The 20,043-nt window shown below is 43.0% G+C and overlaps 2 pseudogenes across 2 annotated transcripts; both read right to left on the bottom strand.

Annotated features, from left to right (window-relative positions):
* Positions 1–7,351: 7,351 nt before the first annotated feature.
* Positions 7,352–10,349, bottom strand: LOC308676657 (homeobox protein Hox-A7-like; annotated as a pseudogene). Its single transcript has 2 exons — positions 9,870–10,349; positions 7,352–7,632 (listed from the first exon to the last, which is right to left on the bottom strand). The product of its transcript is annotated as a homeobox protein Hox-A7-like (transcript).
* Positions 10,350–16,676: 6,327 nt separating this feature from the next.
* Positions 16,677–18,457, bottom strand: LOC308676679 (homeobox protein Hox-A9-like; annotated as a pseudogene). The gene is made up of 2 exons: positions 17,937–18,457; positions 16,677–16,915 (listed from the first exon to the last, which is right to left on the bottom strand). The product of its transcript is annotated as a homeobox protein Hox-A9-like (transcript).
* Between the last annotated feature and the right edge of the window lie 1,586 nt (positions 18,458–20,043).

Raw genomic sequence — 20,043 nt, 5'->3', positions numbered from 1 at the left:
TAGAAAGTGTTTGTGGACATTTAGTTCCAAATTCTGGAATACTAGTTTTCAGCAATCCCTGCCCCATCTAGTATCTAATTCTATGCATACCTACTCCAAAGTAAGCCCCGCTGATTTAAATGGGCTCTACCTCAGCAACTGTGCACAGATTTCTTATTTGTTATCTATGGAGTACCACTGGGCCATTTAAAATATCTACTAATTTTTAAACGTAAAATATTTGAACCTGCCTCCCAGACAAAGCAAACAAAAGTAAGTTTTCATATGGGCATTTGAGTTGTGAGTTATTGAGATCTGTTTCTTTTTTGCTTTTTTCAAAGAGTCTGCCATCTGATAAGACCTTTCATAAACTTATTGTTTTCAAATACAGGTTATATGCTTCTAAATTCAGGCTCCTGCTCCTGTGCCTGTCCAGGAATAAGGCTATCTCTCTCCCACATCCACCCAAAAGCAACAAATTTAGAGAAAGATTTGATAGGTCCTCTACTGCACACCTTTCTGTGGAGTTCAGGCGTTCTGAGACTTTTGAGACCATGGCAAATAAATAAGAACTTACCAAGCAATAGAGAAGTAGTATAGGACATATACACCCAAGGATAACCATTTCATTCAAAAGCATAACTCCTAGTTCAAAGTGTAAGTGTAATTCACAGGAACATATGTTATATGCTTACATGTTTGTATGTGTGTATGTAGGGTGCTGTGTGTGTAAGTATGTATCTATATGCTTCATAACCATTCTGGATAATAGTTTGTGTGTGTATTTATATAAATGCTTGTATTACAGGCAAGAAAAGCTTTGCCTGCATAACTTCACATAACTTGTTAAAGCTGTTCACATAAAAGTTGTTCACATAAATTGTTAAAGCTGGGCCCCTGACCTCGAAATAAATCTTGGGGTTGTGGAAAGAATCCTCCTCCTAATAGAAATTCGAACCCAATGGATCTTGCCTAGCCCTGAAGGTCTCTTCCATACGGGTTTTTGTTTTGTTTTAATGCCCCTCTCCACCTTGGCTAATGGAAAGCAGCATTTTGGTGCGCAGAAAGAATATATGGCCTTGGAACTTGACGCGCCACCCCCTATTCTTCCGGTAGTTAAAGCCAATGTTTTTATCCTCCTCAAACGTCTGTTTGGGATTAGACCTATTTCATGAATATAAACTGAAGCGATAAAGTTTCGTGCTGCAGAGAAAGAAATGTTCAGACTCAACAAGAGTACCTAAATCAACGACCTCAGCTTTCAAATTAACAGGGTTCCCCGCTTTCCCTTAAGCAAAAGAGCCCCGGGTGGGGTGGGGGTTAAAAAGAAAGAATGGGGGAACCCCAGCCCAGTACATAAATACAAGCCAGTAAGCAAGCCCAGCCCTTCCTTATGTCCATCCCTTGTCCCACTGCCATCTCCACTTACCAAGCTCCTTTGTTATAAATATGGAGTGTGATGGGTCTTTTTTATAAACGTTTTTCAGTATAAACGTTTTTGGATAAAATCGTTTAGAGCTTAAAAGAGGTGGGTAATGAGAAGTAAAGGAAGAGTGGGGAGATAGGCCGGGAGTGGTTAAAAAGTCTTCCGTAAATAGTCAATTTCTTTTTTTAAAACCGATCTAAAGTCTGTTTTAGAGGAGGAGGAGGAGGCTACCATTAAAATTGTCATCAACCTCATCTCAGCCAACCCCACCCTCCTTCCTTATCTATCTCCTCCCCACCTCGATGATTCCATTGTCTCAATTTTACAGTTGATATTCATTTGCTGGTATATAGAACCTTACGAGGGCATTTCTGCCTAGTCACATCTTGCAGCCAGGTGAATCATGGCAGAAGACCTGCAACACAGGCAAGTGAAGTTTAAGATCCAAATTCTTATTGCTCACCTTTTTGCATTGCTTTCCTTTAGTGTTTTAGGTTCTGCTTTGTTCACGCTCAGAGACTACCAAATTAATTGAGTTATACTTATGAAATAGTAATAATAATAATTCCAATTCTCTACATTCAAAGACAGGATTCTCAGCTTCATTAGTCTGTACAGCTCCTCACTCAACTGAAACCACTTCTTCCTCCAAGACGGTTACAATGCAGATATACTAGCAAGTCGTAAAACTAAACAAAAGCTGACAAATCTTACTGCACCATTGCTGTACGGCCCAGACATATTGTGACTGTCTAGGTGACATTCAAGTAGATTCCTAAAGTAATTGCAGGCAGCTTGGTCCAACTATTATTTATTGTAAAAGTTATCAACGATTTAAACGTAGGGTTCTGAGAGTAAGTAGCCACCAAACCAGTTTTTGTTTGGTGATGGTTGCTGTTGTTAAAGCCATTCCACAACTTTTTATTCTTCTAATAAAATATGAACAGTGTCTCCATTTTGGTTCATCTTTGTGCACAGCATCTTTAGAATATTAATTTATTCAAGACTTAAGATAAGAGCAAGAATGAGATTAAACTAAAGCTAGCATCTAAAATAACCTAATAGAATGTTTTGCTTCCAACTGTATTGGTATTTTAATATTTTAAAAATAATAGAAATTTATACATATGTTTCATAAGGTTCTTTTCTTCTCTGCACTACATGCTTGACTTTTTCAATGCCTGTAACTTCACAGCACCAAGGAAATAAGGGTGTTTTCTTTTTTTAGTTTCATACAGCCAGGAAATTCTTGAGAGGATACACACATCTTTAGGAACAGAAAAGGCAAAATTGGGGTCTCCACCCCATTCTCCATTTGGATAAATGTTCCTTCCTATCTTTCTTTGTATGTGCTAGTGAAGCATAAGGAACAATAAGAATCATTTGTCTAAAGCAAAAATGACTTTCAGTCCTACAACTAGAAAATAATAACTATTCAGGAACATAAAACTGTTTATTCAAGAAAGGAGGGGAGCAGTTCCCCCCCAAGAAAACTTTTAAAGCTGAAATGTTCAACATTTAGGAAAATAAATGAGTAAACAAATGAACAGTTTTGGCTTCTTGCACTGTATAATCTGACCCTTTTTCCTTCCAAACATTGCTAAACATTGGCTGCACAAGAAATAATAATCATCATAATCATAATCTCATCAAACCTGATCCATATTTGGGGTGGGGTGGTCAAATATTTAAATGATGGAAAATAACACTCAAACCCACTTTGCAACATGTGGCATAGATCCGAATGCACCTTTCCTTTGGCTAGGTTTTTAAAATTGTTTTTGTTGGTGTGTTTTTAAGGGGTAGGTAAGGGAAAGAAAATAGGCACATAGGGTTTTGGACATCCTATTTCTCAATGGCCAGGCTCTCCAGAAGTGACAACAGAACGGCAGTCCAGAAGGAATGCTGGGCTATGCCTTGCTATGGCTTTATCCCAACTAAACCAAAGCAGTGGAGAGGCTGAGAATAGGATTGAAAGGTTCAGATCTACACAGGTGCCAATAGCTAAAGCCTGACCAGATGGGATGGGGTGCAGGGTCGTATGGGCTGTTAGACTATTCAAAAGCGTCCATAGGTCCATCTGGAAAAATTGAAGTTGGCTGTGAGCTCCCAAATCCCATTCTCTCTGTTCATTTTCTTCAGCTTCATTCTTCGGTTCTGAAACCAGATTTTAACTTCTCTATCCGTAAGGTGAACACTACAGCTGATTTCTAGGCGACACACAGTATATATTGAACAAAAACTCTTTCTCCAGCTCCAGAGTTTGGTGCTTGGTGTTAGGGCACCGCTTCTACCACTTTTCGCAGTGAGCCAGTTGGCTGCATACTCTCCCTTCTGGCAGCCTACTTTTTGTAAAAAAAAAAGGGACACTACTAAGGACACCAGGAAAGAGATGGGAGGGACACCTGAGGGCTTCTCTACTGTGCTTAAGTTTGAGACAATCTTCAAGGGGCCACAGTCCTTTTTCCAAAGCCCGTTTCGAAAGTCTCCCCCCCTCCGCCCTTGCCCTTGCCCTTGCCCAAGTACTGAGTGACACAATTAGCACGCTCATTGACTTGCTTCCCTCCCGATTGGTCTCCTGAGCAACAGCCGCTGGATTTTGGAGTTGATGCCGGCGAGTTATGCCAGTCACTTGTCTTGCCCTGAACCGTTTTTCCTAAAAACAAAAACAAAAAAACACCCTCTTTTGAAGGGAAGAGACAGATGGTGTGAAAATACAGCCCCACGAGTAGGGTACTAAACTTAAAATTGTTCCCCGCTTTCCCTTTCTGAGATTTTTTTTCCCCCAGCCCAAATCTGTTACTCAGCTCAGATTTAGCTAAGCTAGCTAAATAAATAAAATGCCACGGCTGTGTATATGGAAATTGAAGCCGTTTAATTCAATAGGACAAGCAAACCTGCATAGGATCAGAGGATCAATTCCCTCTTCCACAGATTATATTGTTTGACGGGTTGCAAGAAGATGACAAGCCACTGGACTTGTACCTGGCACATTGAAAAATGAGAGATACTTGGTTCCTTAGTATCTGCAGAGTTGAAGATTTGAGGGGTGTGTATGTCTTTCCCTTCCACACTCGCGGCTCTATACAGAGACTTATTTTTGCTAGTATTTGGATACGAGTATCATTGGTATAGTTATGTCTTGCTTGCATCGCTTTTCAGAATTATGAGCGATCAGTAATTAAAATGTCCTACTTCGTAAAAGTTTGGATATTCCTACTACTAGTAGTACATTGCTATTGTTATCACTTAATTTTCCCTTGTAGCAGGAATGCCTCCTGCACAAAGTACTTTGCAATAAAAGGCATTGGAGAAGTGGTCCCAGGGCGCTTTTAAGGCCGTTCCCATTCATTAAAATGGCCCTTCGGATTTTTATCGAGGAAGGCTAGTTAAGCCTGCAGGAACACTGGCAGGGCAGTCTGCAGTCTAAACTGACCCTGCTGCCTGACAGAATTTCAACCCAGCTAATGCTCTGAGGAGACGTCTGTAAAGGTATCCAAGATAATAAACTGAAATTTAGGTTCTGAGGGGGTCTATTTATGGACGCTGACTTCTTGGTTAGGTGAACGGAACGCTGTTACCTTCCCACCATAGTGGTCCCTATTTTTCTACAGGTGAAACTCGAAAAATTAGAATATCGTGCAAAAGTTCATTTATTTCAGTAATGCAACTTAAAAGGGGAAACTAATATATGAGATAGACTCATTACACACAAAGCAAGATAGTTCAAGCCATGATTTGTCATAATTGTGATGATTATGGCGTACAGCTCATGAAAACCCCAAATCCACAATCTCAGAAAATTAGAATATTACATGCAATCAATAAAACGAGTGTACATAGAACAAAATCGGACCTCTGAAAAGTATAAGCATGCATATGTACTCAGTACTTGGTTTGGGCCCCTTTTGCAGCAATTACTGCCTCAATGTGGTGTGGCATGGAAGCTATCAGCCTGTGGCACTGCTGTGGTGTTATGGAAGACCAGGATGCTTCAATAGCAGCCTTCAGCTCTTCTGCATTGTTCGGTCTCATGTCTCTCATCTTTCTCTTGGCAATGCCCCATAGATTCTCTATGGGGTTCAGGTCAGGCGAGTTTGCTGGCCAATCAAGCACAGTAATCCCACGGTCATTGAACCAGGTTTTGGTGCTTTTGGAGTGTGGGCAGGTGCCAAGTCCTGCTGGAAAATGAAGTCAGCATCCCCATAAAGCTCGTCTGCGGAAGGAAGCATGAAGTGCTCCAAAATCTCCTGGTAGACGGCTGCGTTGACCCTGGACTTAATGAAGCACAGTGGACCAACACCAGCAGATGACATGGCTCCCCAAATCAACACAGACTGTGGAAACTTCACACTGGACTTCAAGCATCTTGCAGTGTGTGCCTCTCCATTGTTCCTCCAGACTCTGGGACCTTGGTTTCCAAATGAGATGCAAAAGTTGCTCTCATCAGAAAAGAGGACTTTGGACCACTGAGCAACAGACCAGGTCTGTTTTTCTTTAGCCCAGGTAAGATGCTTCTGACCTTGTTTGTTGTTCAGGAGCAGCTTGACAAGAGAAATACGACATTTGAAGCCCATGTCCAGGATCCGTCTGTGTGTGGTGGCTCTTGATGCACTGACTCCAGCCTCAGTCCACTCTTTGTGAAAGTCCCCAACACTTTTGAATGGCCTTTTCCTGACAATCCTTTCCAGGCTGCGGTCATCCCTGCTGCTTGTGCACCTTTTTCTTCCACACTTTTCCCTTCCACATAACTTTCTATTAATATGCTTTGATACAGCATTTTGGGAACATCCAACGTCTTTTGCAATTACCTTTTGAGGCTTTCCCTCCTTATGGAGGGTGTCAATGAGGGTTTTCTGCACAACTGTCAGGTCAGCGGTCTTCCCCATGATTGTGATTCCTACTGAACCAGACTGAGAGACCATTTAAAGGCTCAGGAACCCTTTGCAGGTGTTATGGCTTAATTAGCTGATTAGAGTGGGACACTTTGAGCCTAGAATATTGCACCTTTTCACAATATTCTAATTTTCTGAGATTGTGGATTTGGGGTTTTCATGAGCTGTAAGCCATAATCATCACAATTATGACAAATCACGGCTTGAACTATCTTGCTTTGCATGTAATGAGTCTATCTCATATATGTGTCCCCTTTTCAGTTGCATTACTGAAATAAATGAACTTTTGCACGATATTCTAATTTTTCAAGTTTCACCTGTATATTAGTTTCCCCCTTTTAAGTTGCATTACTGAAATAAATGAACTTTTGCACGATATTGTAATTTTTTGAGTTTCACCTGTATACAATACCATTTTGGTGATAGGTAGGTGGAGTTAAAAAATAGGTAGTTTTCAAAACAGGTAGTATGAATCATTGCAGTTGAGTGTAGTAGTTTATTGTTCTTAAGGATTTCTTCCCAAACCGCAAACCCCATTATTTAAACAAATAAGTTAGAAAGTCCAACCACTTGGAGGTATATACAACTTTAGTGAAAAATTAGATAGTCTGAAATTAAGCCCTTTTCCCTTTTGGATTTTTGGGGATCTGTGCAGTCAGGTAGTTTATTTGGAAGCTAATATAGATGGGGCTCTTGCATGCTCTCTCTCGCTCCCCCCCCAAAACAGGCAATTATTGGCTTCATTTTCCTTTCACAAATATTAGTAAAAAATTAATACTATGTTATCACTTGTTAACTTAAACGGCTACCAGCTTGGATGCCCAAAGCCAATCTAGCACAGAATCTACAGCATGGGACTCTGCAAATTAGACTGAGAATAATCCAGGGATATCAAAAGATAGTGGAAGAGATCTACCTGGCCTGTCCTCTCCCCAGAGAATGGAAATGGCCATTAAAAAACACCGGTACCTTTATGTTTATTTTAATTTAAAAAAAACCTTCATGTTTACAGCTGTCACATGCAAACAGCACGTGAAAAGAGCCTTGGCATTTATTCCGCGTCTTCCTCCTCCACCACCACCTTTTCCATCCAGGTAGTGGTGTCCTCGATGGCCACAGCAGCCCCTCCAGAGGCATCTTCTTTATGTTCCTTCTTCCATTTCATGCAATGGTTCTGAAACCAGATTTTGATCTGCCTCTTGGTCAAGCACAGGGCATGAGCGATCTCTATCCTCCACAGGTGGGTCAGGTAGTGGTTGAAGTAGAACTCTTTCTCCAGCTCCAGTGTTTGGTAAAGGGTGTAAGTCTGATGTCCTCTCTTCCGATCTGGACCTAAAGGACAGGTGGGGGGAGGGCCAGAGACCATCTAAGTTAAGAGGGAAAAGGAAGAAAATCCACCTGAATAGAACTCAGAATTTACAAACAAATCAGCAAGTAAATGGAGTAACTCTTCTCTCTCCCGACCCTCCATTTTTGCTAGTTACAATACCCAGCCCTGCCAAAGGTCATTAACACAGGGTTAGGCAGGACCTCTTGAAAGGCCTAGTGAGCCCCTATTCGAAAGTAAACCCCACAGAGTCGATAGTTCTCTCAGCTAGAATCTGTCGCCTCCAAAATAAATTTGGTTGTGTTCCATGGAACTGTAAATGCCTTTTTGACTGAAAGCAGCTAGAATCCAGTCTGGGGGCTGGATCCTAGGTTTTTAACCCTTAATCTTAAAGAAAAATCTGAGACAGAGGCAAAATGGTGTTGAAAGAAAAATCAGGTCCAGTTCCAAGCCAGGAGTAAATAAAATGGAAGCTAGTTTCTTAGGAAAGAAGGTTTAATGATGCGTAGAACCAACAACAAAGTTCTGGGACAGCTGACAAAATGGAGCTGAGAGTGGGTGGGTTCTTATACCATCTTTGAGCTTTGTATTTAAGATGCCTGTGCAATGTACTTTGACCTGTTCTTGAGTGTGCCCTTTTGGTATTCTAATTATTGTTGCCTGACTCCCATTATGGCTGGGAGGTCATGTCCTGTCCTTGGAGCTGGGTGGGGGAATGTAAATTCTTAATCCCATCAGCTGTGGGGGCTGAAGGTATTTTGCTTATGAATAGTGTGCCCCAGTCTTTCTGAATGGATTACCAAATCTCCATTTCAAAAGATTGAAGCTGTTTTTTTCTTATGGCAGGGAGACTGGGGCTGCTTTCTGCCTTTGTTAAGATTTTTCTCCATTTCTCCTTTAGGGGAAATAGTCTATCCCGCCTTTTTTTTAACATTCCCCAAAATATTTCATTCTGGGAAGGGTGTGCTGACTTCCTACAATGACTTAGTGGAACTCTGCCTAAAATTAGGTCACATTCTAGGCAATGTCCGAGGTCGAAGCCTTGCTCGCAAACTCTATTCAGTGTAAATTAAAATAAAGCCTTCACCTCCCGCCTTGCCCTGGTGTAGGGGATGCACAGCGAGGTTTACCTGCACCAAGTACTTCTCTCCCTGACTATAATAGGACCTTATCTTTCTGACAAAGAACATTCGAGAACAGAAAGAAATCACACATTTTAGCCCAATCCATGCAGAAATGGCTTCTCAGTCGTTGCTGTCTCCTCCATCTCGGCCCGCCACCCTGATTCCTATTCGAGATGCCCCTTCTCTGCTGTTGCGGGCAGAGAGAGGCACCTCTTCACCAGCCATGCTCTCCCGACTCCTTCGCCACCCCTAGCCACTTTTCCCTGTGGTGCAGCTCGGTGTTCAGCCCGACTCTACAGTTTAAAGGAAAATAAATAAAGGTTATTCTTTTATAAATTGTATAAAATGTAACACCAACGAATTGTATCAAATGTAACACTAAGATGTGGGGCTATTTCCTGCTCAGAGAGCTCACAAATGGTAATTAACAAAGTTCTTTTGAAATGTTAAAAAGCTTCAAAGAAGATAGGAACATCCCAAGGTTGCAAGTAAACAAGATAAGATAGTGAGGGATGTAAGGAAGTTGTTACAAAGTTCATTTGAAATGTTAAAAAGCTTCAAAGAAGATCTTTTAGAAATGTAAATGACTTCAAAGACTAACTTAAGTTTCTTAGGGGGGCATGTATTGAGAAAAAGTATAAATGCCTGGTTTGAAACTTGCTCAGTGCGCTCTTTGAACCCAATCCAATTTGGGAAGGGTCTAAGAGGCCGCGTTTGCAAACGCTTTCTTTATTATTTTCAATTTTCTTTTCAATAAATCTTTGCCTTTGTTAACCAGACTTGTCTTCGAGTTGTGAGTATCAGATTTTGGGTTTTTAAATCTCACAAGTTGCATCGTGAAGAGGAGTTAGATAAATTTACGAAGCTCTAACTCATTGACTGGGCAATAAAAGGTGTTATGAGGTTCATTTACATACAATGCCACAGGCTTTTGCGCAATGGCGCCTTTGCTCTAATTAAACGCAGAGAGGCAGGAGCACTTTTGGCGAGCAAGTTTGCATGTGCCGCCTTGCTTAGCCTGCTTGAGGTCGCGTAAAATTCACCCGCAGCTGGAGCTATCCTTTTATGTTTTTGAACAAGGCTTTTGGTCGTCCCGCGCCCGCGCCCGCTCCTCATACCTGAAGACCTCATCCAGTGGTATATCCGGAAATTACTCTCAGCCTGGCTGTGCAGGTTACTTGCCTCCGCTTTCTCACAGCTGGGTTTGCTTAAGTCATTGCAGAAGACGGTAATGTTCAGATCAAAAGAGGAACAACGCAGGTTATAGGTATCAGAGCCCAGGCTGTATCAGGAAGAGAACGGGGTTTGTTATATGGCACTGTTCACATTGTACAAGGAAGGCATGGAGGAGGTGAATGCGCTAGCGCCAGGTCCATAGCCGCTTCTCTGGGAGTTGGTAGCAAAGGAGCAAGACGTAGGCTACGCATGTTGGAAGAGAGAAGCAGCCCCCGTCGTATATTTGCTAAAAAGAGCGTTCACATAATACGAAGAACTCATAATTTTGACTGACGATTTGTTGTCCGGTAGGCTTCGGTGTCGGTTTTATGAGGTGGCGTGATATATGATAACATTACACCCCCAGATTTACACCAAACCCAATTTTCTTTTGGACCAAGCTGCTTCCCCCACGTGACCCCATCCGCCAATCTGCCCCTGCATCACCGGTGGTAGAGATCAGGGAAGCGTACAAGGTCCTGTAATAGAAGGGAAGAGCATCACAGCCGCGCCTCGCGAAAGACCGAAAACAGCCGAGGGACTCTTCCTCAGACGGGCTGTCACATAGCATTTGGAAAGCTAAGGCCAGCCGTCTTCGCCTTCGTCCACCCTTCTCTTCCGCTTCTGCCAACGGGGTTCGGGGTGACGGAGTCGTTATGCGCTTTCTTTAAATCTCCCCCAGCCCCAAGACAATCTCTTTCTTACCACTTCAAATAAACTACCGGCTGCATTTAGAGTCCCTCCCCCCCCCTCTACTTTCTGTGTTGTGGGCAGCCTTTTGGCGTGTTCTGTTCGGAAAAAGAGCGCAGTTGCACCTACCCAACAACCCCCTTAATATAGTTCCTCCCAGCTTAGTCAACTGCAAACGCGGGCTTTCGTTCTCACTCCTGGCCGGTGGGCTTGTGCACATTAGTAGACATCGAAACAAACGCATCGCCACCACCGTGTTCCTCTACCTTTTCCTGCAGAAAAGGAAACTGTATCACGCACACGGTCGTTCCATCTCTCTTTGTGCATTAATAGGTTTAGAACGTAGGACATAGATTAATAGGGTTGGAAGTGACCTTGGAGATCCTATACCATTCCGGACTTTTCTTTGCGCTTGATGGGATGAATATACATGATCATAGAAAGAATAACAGAATTTGCAGGATTCGGTTAAAATGGTTGCCCTTCCCACTTTGCTAGCAGATTTCTTGAGATACTGACATCCTATTTGCGGTTTAGGAATGGCAAAGGCTCCTCCTCTTCTGTTGCCAAACTCCATGCCTAGAAAAGGGCCGGAACGGATCCTAGTTTGTTTGGAAGTTTTTCTAAGAGGCTGTGCCTGATTTTGCCAGCTATTCCAGGGAAGGCTACATCAGAAAACTCCTTGCAGGAATTACGACATACAGAAGCGCCTTTATTACCCGGCCTGCTCTACCCAATAACACCGCCCTGGTTTGTTTTGTTTGTTTGTTTGTTTTTAAAAAAAACGTATTTGCAGTGACAAAATAAACGAGCTTTCATAACCGTCGGGAAGGGGAATCTCCTCTAGTACGGAGGACGTTGAAACGTAAATCTTTTTTAAAAGCCCCGATTCTTCAGGAAACGCCTATCTTTGAGGATCTTCTATGCTTGGGCCAAGGCAATGCCTCCTCCCCACATATCACGGACAATAGGTCTCCTTATTTTTTTAAGAATTCCCTCCCCCTCCACACACACATGCACACGCAGCCCATCCCGGGAGAATTTGGTGCATCTCTTGTCCCCCGCCATAAAATGATTTTCCTCCCCTCCGTGAAGTTTGCACAGAGGCATCTGTTACTGCTCTGCTGTATTCCACATCATAAACTGGAAGGAAGACAATGGAATTGTCCCAGAAACTCTCCCCTTAAATTATGGAACTGGGTATCCTGTGTCTACAAAGAGCCTGTCATGTGCTAGAAACTGCCACTGGTGATATTTCTCACGGCAGCTTTGAGAGGGTATATTTCGATACTACCGCCCCAGCCAGTCCAGTTAAAGGACCAATAAAGCCCATCATAGAACAGGACCGTGGACTGAAATGGTGATCCTAATAGTGTAATCCTATGGACGCAGATAAGTCCTCTGATCCTCCAATTCATTCTTTCATTCATTCTTTCATTCATTCATTCATTCATTCATTCATTCATTCATTCATTCATTCATTCATTCATTCTATGGTGATGTTAGCCTGGGGACTACAATGCTAATGCAGCATTTTGTTTAGGGGCAGGAATCCAAAGCCGTACTGTTTGGGCTCTTTTCTCCCCACAATTTTGATCCGCATCCTAAGATGACTGTCAAAAACAAAGGAAGGCCAAGAGAAGGCTCCCTCTCTACCAACCCCATTCTTCCAGGAAAATCTTTTTGAAATCAAACAACCCCCCCAAAGCCAATGAAACGGCTAAGAAGTGGAAAGAAAGCAAAGGCAACCTATGGGTGAAACTCGAAAAATTAGAATATCATGCAAAAGTTCATTTATTTCAGTAATGCAACTTGAAAGGGGAAACTAATATATGAGATAGACTCATTACATGCAAAGCAAGATAGTTCAAGCCGTGATTTGTCATAATTGTGATGATTATGGTGTACAGCTCATGAAAACCCCAAATCCACAATCTCAGAAAATTAGAATATTATGAAAAGGTGCAATATTCTAGGCTCAAACTGTCTCACTCTAATCAGCTAATTAAGCCATAACACCTGCAAAGGGTTCCTGAGCCTTTAAATGGTCTCTCAGTCTGGTTCAGTCTACAAGGAGATTTTGGAGCACTTCATGCTTCCTTCCGCAGATGAGCTTTATGCGGATTCTGACTTCATTTTCCAGCAGGACTTGGCACCTGCCCACACTGCCAAAAGCACCAAAACCTGGTTCAATGACCGTGGGATTACTGTGCTTGATTGGCCAGCAAACTCACCTGACCTGAACCCCATAGAGAATCTATGGGGCATTGCCAAGAGAAAGATGAGAGACATGAGACCGAACAATGCAGAAGAGCTGAAGGCCGCTATTGAAGCATCCTGGTCTTCCATAACACCTCAGCAGTGCCACAGGCTGATAGCTTCCATGCCACGCGGCATTGAAGCAGTAATTGCTGCAAAAGGGGCCCAAACCAAGTACTGAGTACATATACATGCTTATACTTTTCAGAGGTCCGATATTGTTCTATGTACACTCCTTGTTTTATTGATTGCATGTAATATTCTAATTTTCTGAGATTGTGGATTTGGGGTTTTCATGAGCTGTACGCCATAATCATCACAATTATGACAAATCACTATCTTGAACTATCTTGCTTTGCATGTATTGAGTCTATCTCATATATTAGTTTCCCCTTTTAAGTCCATATTTCACTGGCATACCGGTATGTTAGAGCAGGTAGTACACACAGATCGAAAACTTTTCTCTTCAGGTATAGGGGGAGGTTATTCTTGAAAATTATGCTTAGCTTGCCAAATGCCTGCCAACCACATTTAACATGCTGGTCAATTTCCTTTATTGTATCACCTTCCACTGAGATCCGTTGGCCAAGGTACAGTATATGTAGTGGTCTACTACATCTAGTTCTTCTCCAGCTTTATATTTTTTTTCTTTTGGGGGGGTGAATTTATTAAACATAACTTGGTTCTTTTTCAGGTTTATTTTTAAGCCAAATGGTTCTCCTGCTTTGTGCAGCTCTTGTATGTGTCTTTGTAGCTCTTCTGGGTCTTGTGAGAAGAGAACATCATCTGCAAATCTTAAGTGATTTAAATAGGTGCCATTGATTTTTATTCCATCTTTTGCCCAGTCTAGTTTGCAAAATACTTCTTCAAGGCAGGCTGAGAAAAGGATAGGTGATATTGTATCACCTTGTCATACACCTCATTCTAGGTCAATTTCCACTTTAAGTTCATTAAGGCAAATTGTTGCCATTGTTTTTTCATATATTGATTGTAGTGTGTGTTTGTATACATACAATTACATATATACATACATACACATACCTACATATTACTCACAGGCCTGAACTTACAAACACACAAAATCTGATCTTTGATACATTTTTAAAAACAATAATAAAAAGCTTACTGGTTTGGAGTGCTAAAATTAAGTTTAACAATAAATGACATACTGATGAACAACTGGACCGTTTTAATCAAAGCTATCTTAAATTCTCACTGTTAATTGCTAGTTTTTTTCTTCGTATGATTACAGGTGAAACTCAAAAAATTAGAATATCGTGCAAAACTTCATTTATTTCAGTAATTCAACTTAAAAGGGGAAACTAATATATGAGATAGACTCATTACCCTTTTAAGTTGCATTACTGAAATAAATGAACTTTTGCACATATTCTAATTTTTCGAGTTTCACCTGTAAATATGCATCCAGCCTGACATTGCTGCATTCCTTTTGAAGCATTCAGATGTTCACAGGGGTAAATAGGCAACGAGCACTTTTGTCCTTTGTTAAAATCCAGTCAGCAGTTTCCACCCTGCATGCATTATGCTGCTTCTAGAAATCAACATTTAGACTCTTCCCCTGGCTTTTAGGCACACTCTCTCGTTTTCATGGAACAACACTGCCATCTGCTGTTTCCTCGTGGTCTTTACAAAAGATCCAAAATGTGCAGGACTCTTCTTACAAATCGGAAAAACTGATGTGTTTCCTACATCGCAAACGTTTTAAATAATCTGCCTCGCCTTGCCTTGGCTATTATAGAAAAAGATCCCGGCGGAAAATGCATTATAGATAAACGTCCACCGTTCAAGCCTACATTTCAGAGGAAGGGGACTCATAAAGGCAGGCTATTTCCGAAGTCCCGCTTTATCTAAAAGAGCCAGTCAAAACAAATGAAAGAGCTTTTGTAGAAAAACTTAATTGCGGCTGGACAGGTGTAAACTCATTAAGGACCGAATTCCAGACAATTTACAGACCCCCCCCCCCCCGTTTATTAGGCGCTCCGAAGTCTGGTGCTTTGAAGTCCCCTCTGTACACAGCAACAGAGGGCATCCCAGATCCCAAACTCCTGGGACAGACAGCAATTTCAGCTTCCATGGCCCCTCCATCTTCCTTTCCCGTCGCCAGCGCCGATCCCGTTTTTCCCACTTGTGAAGCATAGCACAGAGATTTTGTTTTTTATTTACTTTTTATTTTCACTCAAGGCATAGTCAGAAACAAAGACAAAAATAACAGCCAGACAGACCCCGTCCCGGCCATCCTGGCGTGGAGGTGGAGGTGGGGGGACTTTTACAGACCTTGAGACCCGGACGAGGTTCTTTCACCCGCCTGGGCTTTTACACCCAGAAAGGGTTACAGCCGTCTTTTTCTTTTATTGTATGCTCCTTATACCGTCTTCATACCAGATTTTTGAGCTGGGAGTGCTCGCGTTTTTAGTTTTGAAAGGAAGAGGAGCATTGGAACAGTTTCTGGTGGGCGAAATTTTCTTCAAGTAGTTTGTGGTATCTAAAACTTGGTTCTCGTTGCCTTCCTGAACTTCACTTGGCATTCATCTCAGTATTTCTTGTCCTGTTTAGTGTATGATTTATTATCAATAAAATTAAACTTCATTACAATAGAAATAATTTTGATTAATCTTAAAAGGTAAACCATAGGAAGTAGTTACCTTTTTCACATATAGGTATAGCTCTGATATCTGAGAACTGCTTTCAGGTGCAAAAACAATGTTCAAGCTAATTTGATTATTAAGGAGATAGGTAAAGGTTCCCCTGCACATGCGTGCTAGTCGTTTCCAACTCTAGGGGCCAGTGCTCCGTTTCAAAGCTGAAGAGCCAGCGCTTGGCCGGCATGACTAGACGCCAAAGGTGCACGACGGAACGCTGTTACCTTCCCACCGTAGTGGTCCCTATTTTTCTACTTGCATTTTTACGTGCGTGGCACCCGGGATTCGACCCGCCAAACTGCCGACCATTTGATCGACAAGCTCAGCGTCCTAACCCACTGAGCCACCGCATCCCTCTTTTTATATTTATATTTATACACACACACACAAATAAGCTTTTTATTCTAGATTTTGCTTTTTTATGTTTAAACTTTAGAATAAGAAATGAATGATTTATAACTTTTATCCCGTACAATCCAAGGTTCACTGTTCAATGGTACAGAAAAAACTCAGTTTTTACACTACAGAGCTATACTCTATAGAATCTTTATAATAAACAACCTGAGTTCAAATTGTATTTTAGCTTACACAATCACATCTGGTACGGCACTCAAGCACAAAAATTGAACCACAAAAATACCACAATAAAACAGTGTTCAAGTATTACAGCAAACCTCTCTCTGCTGTGCTACAAGCAAATAAATTTAACTAACCTATATGGTCCATGAAGAATTGTGCACTAAAAGGTCCTTCCCTTCCCTTCCCTTCCCTTCCCTTCCCTTCCCTTCCCTTCCCTTCCCTTCCTTCCTATCACCCTGGTGCAGTAATGTTCCTCCTTCACTTTCCTATGAATAGAAAAAGGGAGAAAGAGGGTACCTCCAAAATAGCACCAGAACGTGGCAGTCTCTCTACAGGCTGGCAAGGTACATTCAAGAGCTGAATTAACCAAGGACAAATAGCAATGAAAAAATAAAAATATGTGAGGCCTGGACAGTTTCAGGGTGTGGGGGAGGGGAGTTGCGTTGTGTGGTGTTAAAGGACCATGGTGGGGGGGAAGTGGCAGATTTTGCTGTTTTGACAGATTAAACCTGCTGCCCAGCATTATTCATCCTTTGCTTGGTCTTTGTTAATTTTCTTCATTTTCATCCTACGATTCTGAAACCAGATTTTCACTTGTCTCTCAGTTAAATTCAGGAGCCTGGCCACTTCATACCTCCGGTCCCTGGTGAGATACATGTTGAACAGAAACTCTTTCTCCAACTCCAGTGTCTGATGTTTGGTGTAAGGGCAACGCTTTTTCCTAGTGGACCTTGCATGTAACCAGTTTGCGGCTGGGTTATCTGCAGGGAAACAGGTTGAAGGAAGCAAAGACTTTCACACACAAATGTATATTTTTCTGCCTTCATCATTACCCACCCCCACACCAAATACTGCTAGTTTCCCACGTTCTTTTACTGGGGCAACAATAGGCTTCAAATTGGGACACACTGGAGAGTCATATGGAATTGGAGAAAAATGTCAGCAGCCACCTTCCTTCATATTGTTTATCTAGAATGTAATTTTAAACCTGGCATTTACAGCTTTCTCCCCACACCTCTCCCCATGCCCCAGCTATTAAAAAGAGGGTAGTGAACAACCCATAAAAACAGAGGGCCCATTGAAAATGTGTCCATTTTCTGACCACCTCTGGTATGTCTCCTTGAATCTTATATGGGGATAAGGGGACAAAAGAACCTACCCACATTTCGGCTTTTAATGATAAACCTGACTTCCCTATGAACCCGATTTGTGGGTGTGTTCCTCTCAAAGATCTGGAGAGAAAGATGGTGATTTTTCCCCAAACTGGGCATTCTTGGCTTTGTGAGCTAAAGGAAAGGGATTCACACCCAGTGTTTTGGATTACCTTCCCTCACAGCTATCCCCCTGCCCCACCCGAATTTACACTATCTAGCCTTCTAGTGGAAGCCATAGCCAGGAAAAACCATGCATGTGACACTCCCCTGCACACTGTGTCTGAAAGAGGCAGACTGAAACTAAGAATCAGACCATCTCTGTGAATGTCTTCTCCTACCAAGCCTACTGTGCTTTGACTCAGAGAGGGGCAAGGAAGAAAAGAAAAAGAGAGGCCACACACACGCACATAGCGGTTCACACGCCCCAACTCCGGGGAGCCTCTGCACTTTCTATCCCACCTCTGACCACAGAAACCCTCACCCATCTTACCTCCCCCCCCCCAGTTCTTGCCGCATAGCCCAAAGTGGATCCTACCTGAGAAGCCGGCCACGGCTTACCCTCGCTCCCTCCCTCGCTCCCTCTCTCTCTCTCTCAAGTCCAACTGGGCCCTGATGCAAGTGCACTTACTTAGATCCAGCTGGGGTTTGTCTCCGTTTGCCTCGCTCTCGCCATTGTTTTCCGAGAATGCCCCTTCGTTGGCTGGCTTATCTCTATCAGCTGGAGGAGAACCACAAGCATAATCAGTCAGAGTGCATGCGTGTCAAAGGTGGTACAGTCACTTCTCCTGGCCGTGAGCGGTTCAGGTTTAATGCCGTAATGCCTGCTGGTTGGCAAGCCGGGGAAAGACAAGGAGGCTCCGGCCACGAACGCTTGTACCTGCTGTCGGGTGGCTGATGATGCACGTAAGGGTGGTAGGCGGCCGGCACATTGTTGACACTCGGCGGGTGCACGGCATTCCAGGAAGTGCTGAAGACGGACGCTTTCGACTGGAAGCTGCAGGGGGTCAACTCGGGATGCTCTCCGAGGGTCGCCTGCCTGCCTGGCTGGCCCAGGGGGGCCGAGGCGTAGTGCAACTGCACTAGCTCCGCGGTCTCGTGGAGGAGGAACGAGTCCACGTAGTAGCTGCTGAGCGTCCCAGACGAAGACATCGCCACCCCAGCCAAGCCAAAGGAGAGGCAAGCACTGGCGAAATTATGAAACTACAGATTTCATGTAACAACTTAGTCCTTGCGAAGTAGTACAGTCACCTAATAAGTTGAAGGCTGCCTTGCAGCCCATTGGCTGCCGCGTGTCAGGTGCCCGGGCAGCCGAACAATAAGAATAAATCATTCCGCAGGCTATTAAATGGGTCAGTGTTTTCCAGCCATCATTTTTATAGCAAAGGCATATGCTCTTTTTTTTAATTCAAAGGAATAAGCAAGTTGTAGAGCACGGTTTGTTTTAATTGTGGTCAAATGACATAAAAAGATCAGACTTTTTTGAGGGGGTCTATTATGATCACTCTTTTTAAGTGGACTATTTTATATCATAATTAATCATTCCATCAATGGTTCTTGTTGCTTGAGAAAAGAGAAAGCGATCGAGAGAAAGACACCGCGCAGACATGCTGCTCTCCTTGTGATCGGAGACCTCCACATAAAGTTATACAATCGTTTAAGCCAAAAAAAAGAGAGAAAATAAATATTTAAATACAGAATGCCGCCAATGTTATTATATTTCATAAGGAGTTATTGTTCCGGGAGCCACAGACTGTTAAGTCAGTAACTATGGGCATATTCATTGTCGTTGCTCTGTTTCACATGCGTAAAAATTTACGAGTGCCTGGAAAGGTTAAATTATACTATTTTATTTAGTTTGGGAGCTCGCTGTAAATGACAGCGCGCCGCAGAGTTCAGAGCTGACGGGCTGGCAGGAAAAAAGTCAGATCCAACCCTGGGCTCCTTCTGAAAGACGCTCCGGTCCCAACTTTCAGGCGCCCCAACAGCGGAGGCAAGGCGCGGGAGTGATTTCCAGCCCCCAGAGAGACCAACCTCTTTAAAGGCACCTCGGACGCGGATTTTCTCCGAGTCGCAAGAGGGGTTCAGTCGCCGGAGCTCCCAAGCAGACTCGCTTGGAAACTGGGTGTTGTCTGCCCCCTTAAAAATAACTTTTTCGACAGGGAGGTCAATCGATCCCTTTATCTTTTGCCGTTAAGGTAACTTGTAGGCGAGTGGGAAGTAATGCGCTCTCGCACACACACACGCGCGAGCATTGGTGGCTGGTGCTTTACTTCTATGGCACTTCCGCAACCTTATCCACAACATCTCCTTGCGTTGGAGGGTGGTGGTGGTGGAAGAGAATTATGCTTCGAGCTCCGGCTCGTGGACAAACCAGCAAAGGACGCGTTTTTAAACAAGGGAAAGGAAGGGTGGGTGGGAGAGAGAGTGAGAGACCGCGCGTAAACTGAAGAGAAGACCCAGACTTTTTTTTTTACCGAGGAAATAGACACACACACACCCTCCGAACAAGTTGATTGTATGGAGAATCCATACCCCCAGGTTTGTAAGCCTCTTCCAGAAGTGTTACACCTTCTCCTTAGGACGGCGCAAGCACGGAAAGGTTGTGTGAGGCTGGTTGTAGCGTGCGCTTGGGAGATACTGTAGATATATACTGCTCAAAAAAATAAAGGGAACACTTAAACAACACAATGTACTGTATTTAATAGTAGGATGTCTTATTTTCTGTTCCCTTTATT

This window comes from Vipera berus (genome assembly GCF_964194415.1).
Source record: "Vipera berus genome assembly, chromosome: W".
In the NCBI taxonomy this organism is placed as follows: domain Eukaryota; kingdom Metazoa; phylum Chordata; class Lepidosauria; order Squamata; family Viperidae; genus Vipera; species Vipera berus.
This window is presented reverse-complemented; position numbering and strand designations above follow the sequence as displayed.